The sequence below is a fragment of the Cynocephalus volans genome, chromosome 14 (assembly GCF_027409185.1).
Source record: "Cynocephalus volans isolate mCynVol1 chromosome 14, mCynVol1.pri, whole genome shotgun sequence".
NCBI lineage: Eukaryota > Metazoa > Chordata > Mammalia > Dermoptera > Cynocephalidae > Cynocephalus > Cynocephalus volans.
In genome coordinates this window covers 8,967,612-8,973,111 of record NC_084473.1, presented here as the reverse complement: position 1 = coordinate 8,973,111, position 5,500 = coordinate 8,967,612, and positions in this window count along the sequence as shown.

Sequence of the window (5,500 nt, the reverse complement as noted above, 5' to 3'; positions counted from 1 at the left end):
GCAAACTGCCACAGATCACTGCAGAGGGGAGGAAGACAAATACTGTTCTACCAACTGGTTCCATCATGGAACGAAAATGAATGGAAAATACCTCTGACTCACACGTCCCAGCTTGATTTTGAGAATTCTTCATTTTCCGGGGCAGGAAAGGGAATTATAGATGGCCTGATGGAGCCCAAAGGATCCCTGCATTTTGCTTCTGGTGAGACCGAGAGCCCGTTAGTGCAAACACCTGCTCACACCCCACAGGGAAGGACAGAGGAAAGGGCCAGGTGCCGGCAGCCGCGTTCGCACCTCTGCTACTCGTGAGCCCCGAGGTCCACACGGTTCCTGTGAGGTTAGCAAGGGCGGGAAACTGTCTTGCTGACAAACATCTGAAATCAAGTAGATATTTTCCTTCAACACCGAAGCCTTCCACGTTCTTTTCGTATCTGATTGCCTCCATTTCCCTGTCCTCCCCTCCCCCGCTGAATGATTTTCACTTAGTTGGAAAATGTCAGTTCAAATTCACACCCTTACTATCGTGAAAAAGATGTAAAAAATAGAAATGGCTTTCTTTTCAGACACTGTCACCATCTCTTGCATATGGCTTCCAGCAAAAGTTGATTTTTTTTTTTCTTTTTCTATTTCACTGATGATTTGGCTATGGAATCTCAGAAAACTTGGGCTCTTGCCTATAACTAAGAATATAAAGACCTTACACAGAAAATGTTGAAGTGTATAAAAATTTTCAATTTGTACTATTTTTGGATTGCTTATCAACATAAGATTTAGGATTCAAGTCCCTTGTCTTTATCTACCTTCATGTTACAAAAAAGCTACCACATTCCTGTGTATAAATATGTGGAAATGGCCCAAGAACATTTTTGGCATTTCCAGAACTTTGGTCCTTTTGTCCACTTCAACCAAGCACCAGGACTTGAAGGGTGTCACCTTCAAATGTGAGACCGATGAATCCCACCGATTGTGTTATGTTCCAGTGATTAAAAGATTTTCCCACAGCAAGCAACATCCATGGGGGTGAGGGGAGGAAGAGCTTCTGACTTTTGTCCTTGGCTATCATACCTGGAAACTCATTTCACCCACAATTAGAATAATCATTTCAAGTCCCAAACATTTAATGGTATAGTTTTCTAGATAGAAATGCATAGGCATATATTCTGTTTACATAAGTATGTGAATTCTACAATGGCAGGGAGAATTTTGGCATATCTGGAAGATATTTTATATATAATATATTATATTTAGTAATATAATAAATTGTATATATCACAATAATATCAATATAATAAAAATATATATCTCAGATATGCCAAAATTCTGCCTGCCATTGTAGAAGTAAAAATATTATTATTATGTACTTCAGCTTAAGTTTCCACTGGTTGTCAGGTATTGCAATTGGCTGGGAGTAATATTTGGAAAAAGTAAAAGGATCTAATGAGTTATAGTGTTTTATGACATGTGATTACTTAATATGCTATTTTCTTGGGTTTAAAAACCACATTAATTGTGGTCTAGTAAATACGTCTGAAAAATCTTGGCTATAACTTAAAAAGACATATATAAAGCATTGACATCTAGACATTTCAGCAGCTGGACGAAATGCCACCATAATTCCTAAATTGAGAGTTTTAGTGACGAAGCAAGATACGCCTGGGGGAGTTACACGGCCAGAATTATCCCTGCCATTTCCACCAAATGTTCCTGCAGAGCATCTAAAATGGTGTCTGTAGCAGGAAGTTAGCCATTTTTTTAAAGAGGCATTTCCTACCTGTAGGGCCTATGGATTGTGGCGCCTGCTCACGACTGTGGGGTCTCTAGCCTGATTTTCACCAGCAGTGAAGGCACCTGGCCTGATCCCACCTCACCCCACAACCTAAAGTTTTGAATGAAAATACCTCGTGGTAGCCAGCCTCCAACATGCCCAGCAACCCCGCCTTGGTGTTCACACCCCACACCCCGTGCCAGGGTTGCTCTGGGTGACTGGTGGTGATGGTAGGTCACTTCTGAGATGAGGCTGAGAAAGAGGACAGCTGCTCGGCCTTGCCCTGGGGGTGCCAGCCACCTGGTGCCAGCTGCCCTTGGAGAGGCCCACGTGTCACTGAGGAGCAGAGGCCACGGCGTGAGTGACCTGCAGGCACATTCTCCCGCCCGGCTGAGCCTCGACATGGCCTGGGTCTCCTGAGAGAGCCCGAGCCAGAACCACCCAGCTGAGCCGCTCCAGATTCCCACCTTCACAAACTATGCCAGGTGAGAAATGTTTGTTGTTTCAACCATTAAATTTGGGGGTAATTTATTATGCAGCAATAGGTAATTAATACATGACTCAAATTCTCTTTTAAAGCCGGTATTTGGAGACTTTGGAGCTTCTTCTCGGAGTAGGTGGGTCTCACATGGCGGGAGGTTAAGGTTTCAGATCCTGTGCAGGGGGAGGAGGCGCTCTGAGCGCTTGGCCGTCCTGTCACCGTCCTGTCACCGTCCTTGGTGCAGCTGGAGCCCGACAGCAGGGCAAGGGCAGGACCCAGGATCCACACCAGCCCCTAGTGTGGGCCCTGTGCCACCACACGCGTGGCTGGCTTCACTACGTTTCGTTTTTCCAATGTCCGCCCAAGGTGGGAGGTGCCCACGTTACAGATGTCAAAACTGGTGCCCAGAAGGGATCAGACGTTGTCCCAGAGTCCCATCCCCAGTAAGTGGCACAGTCAGGATCACATGCGGGCTGGCTGAGCCTGGAGCTAGTGTCTCTCCCTCCCTGATATCCTGTTAGGGCCACTCACACGAGGGCCCCACGGGCCAGGAGGACGGCGCCAGGAAGGTTGGTGCTTGGAGAGCGAGGACCGAGTGCCCCCTGGGGATCCCGGGCAAGCTGTGTCACCTTTCTAAACAGCACTTTAAAAATGCTGTGCGGACAATGGCCACCGCGGTGGTGCCGTGCGCGCTGTGAGGTCACGCATATTCTCGTGACGAAGGGCAGGCGAAGTGGGAAGAAAACAAGTGTGTCCCCCCCTCCAGGTGTGTTTTCTCCAGGAGCTGCACCAGCAAACTTGGGTTCTCGCTGGGGGGCTGCCGATCGGGCGTGTGGCTCCAGATCAGTCTGGAAAGAAAGATCGAACCGTATTGGTTCAGAACTTTAATGCCCAGAACACTCCTGTGAGGGCCACAATCAGCCGTTGTGCCACCATCACGGGTCCGAGGCGAGGCTGAGTCCCAACCCAGGCCGCCCCGCGCCGAGCCCTGGGCGCACGTGCTCTGCTCCCGAGTGTGCTGCTGGTGCAGGAGCCACCCAGCGCCTGCCCTGGGCCGCTTGTGCTAATCTGACCCCAGCGCCCTGTGTGCTCAGCGTTTGCTGGGCTCCAGGACCCAGCCGAATGTCCCTCATGTCATGATAAAAATCCCCGTGGGTCGTGCCGCTGGAATTGGGATAGGAGGGGCCTGAGGGGTGACCTGGAGTTTGGGCTTCTGCATAGTCCAGAAAGCTCTTCCACAACACTCCTGAGCGGGACCCTCTGGCCTGCGCTGGGACGTGTCTAGGGCAGGCACTGGGCACTTAGGAGAGCCTGACCCAGTCGAGGGTATTTATTCACACACACAGCACACATGGATTGTCAGCTGACCATGTGCCAGGCACTGTGCCAGACCCCGGGACACAGCGAGGCAGACTCTAGCCGCTGTCGCCTGTTGCCCCAGTCAGGCACCGACCATTATGAATGCCTGGTTCGGGAGTGGGGTGTCTTCTGTGATGAGGGGAAAACTCCCAGGTTCCCCACTGCTCAAGCAGCCTCATTTTTAAAAGGGGCAGGTCCCGAAGCCACCCATGTCAGAAACTTTACAATGCTGGCGGCCTTGGGAACTGCCAACCGTTCCTGCAGTGGAAGCCCCCATGTGTCATATTCTGCAGAAACATCGGGCATTTAAGAGGCACCATGCGCTGTGTTGATGCCAGGCCAGGCCTTTCTGGTTTCTCAGAAGCCTTCAGGAGAACTTGCCACAAGGAAGCCGCATTTCACACACCTCACTGACTTTATTTTGCAAATGCGGTTGCGTTTCCCTGTGAGCAGGGAGGCTCTGGGGAGGAACACAGCCTGCGTCAGTTTTCTATTGCTGCCATCGCAAATCCGCACAAGGTTAGTGGCCTATGCGTCTATAGGCCAGAAGTCAGTGGCAGGTCTCACTGGGTGTGGGCAGCGCTGTGCCCCCTCTGGAGAGAATTCGTCTGCTTGCCTTTTCCAGCTCCTAGAAGCACCTGCATTCATCAGCCCGTGGTTCCCTCCTCCACCTGCCAAGCCAGCAGCTCAGCATCTCCCTGGGCCTCTGTTTCATCTCTCAATTACCGACGACAAAGGTCCTCCACTTTTAGGGACTCCTGGGATTAGATGGAACCCACCTGGATAGCCCAGGATAAGCTCGCCATCTTAAATGTATACCCTTCATCCCTGTTGTCAAGTCCCTTTTGTCATGTAAAGGGACACGCATTCTCAGGTTGTGGGGATTAGGGTGGGGACGTCTTGGGGCTGTTCTTCTGCCCACGAGGCAATGACTTCCTCCCTCCCCTCTCACTGGCTGTTGCTGCTTGACTGATCAGGTTTTACTCCAGAATCAGATCAGAAGTTAGGAACAGGCTGCTTTCCCTGCGCGACACAGCCTCTCGGTTCCTGTGTCCCTGTGCTCAAGCTGTATCCTCGCTGTCCCACCACTGTCTCCCACCGCCTCCGTCCAGTTCCCAAACACCGTCCAGATGTGCAGCCGGTCACCTGGACACGGTCCCAGCTCTGGTCTCCCACCACGTGGACTTCTGGAGCCGCACACCTGGTGCTGTGTTGGCCACCGTGTCTCCCACTCCTGGTGGCTTCATTGAAGTAATTCTTGTTTCCTGCCACGCAATTCTGGGTTTCAAGGCAGAGACCTTACGTTCTCTCCTCTCTTTCTGTCTTGACCTAGTACTGGGAACAGATGTCCTCCATATGTACTTGTACTTTTTGATTGGATAGTCAGAAAAAAATCTGTGAAGGGGACAGAAGGCATCGGGTGGCGATTCAGAAGACCAGGCATTGTGTTATGTAGGGGGTGCCTAACGGTGGTTCATCATTCAGTTAGTGCTTGTGGTTAATTTTCATGAAGAAAATATTGCTGATGTTAAAGAACATTTGAAAAATAGTAAGATTGAGAATTAAAATCGCCCATAGTCACACTGAGCAGATGCACCATTATTAATTTTTAAAAATGTTTCCTTCCAGTCATCTTTTGCTCCTGCCCATGTGTCCTCTCTCATCATATAAATAAAAAACACGTTGTGCACCTATTTAACAGTAAGAGAATTATACGATCTCATAGGTAATTATTGAAATGAAAAGTGAAACAGTGGGTGAGAGAGTGCTATTACAAGACATTTTAAAACTGAAAATGTGTATTTTGGAAAGAGTAAAGGTTTTGAGAAAGAAAAAGACGAATTATTTTTGAGTCCTTAGGATAACAGTAGAAATGTATTGTAAATGAGGCATCC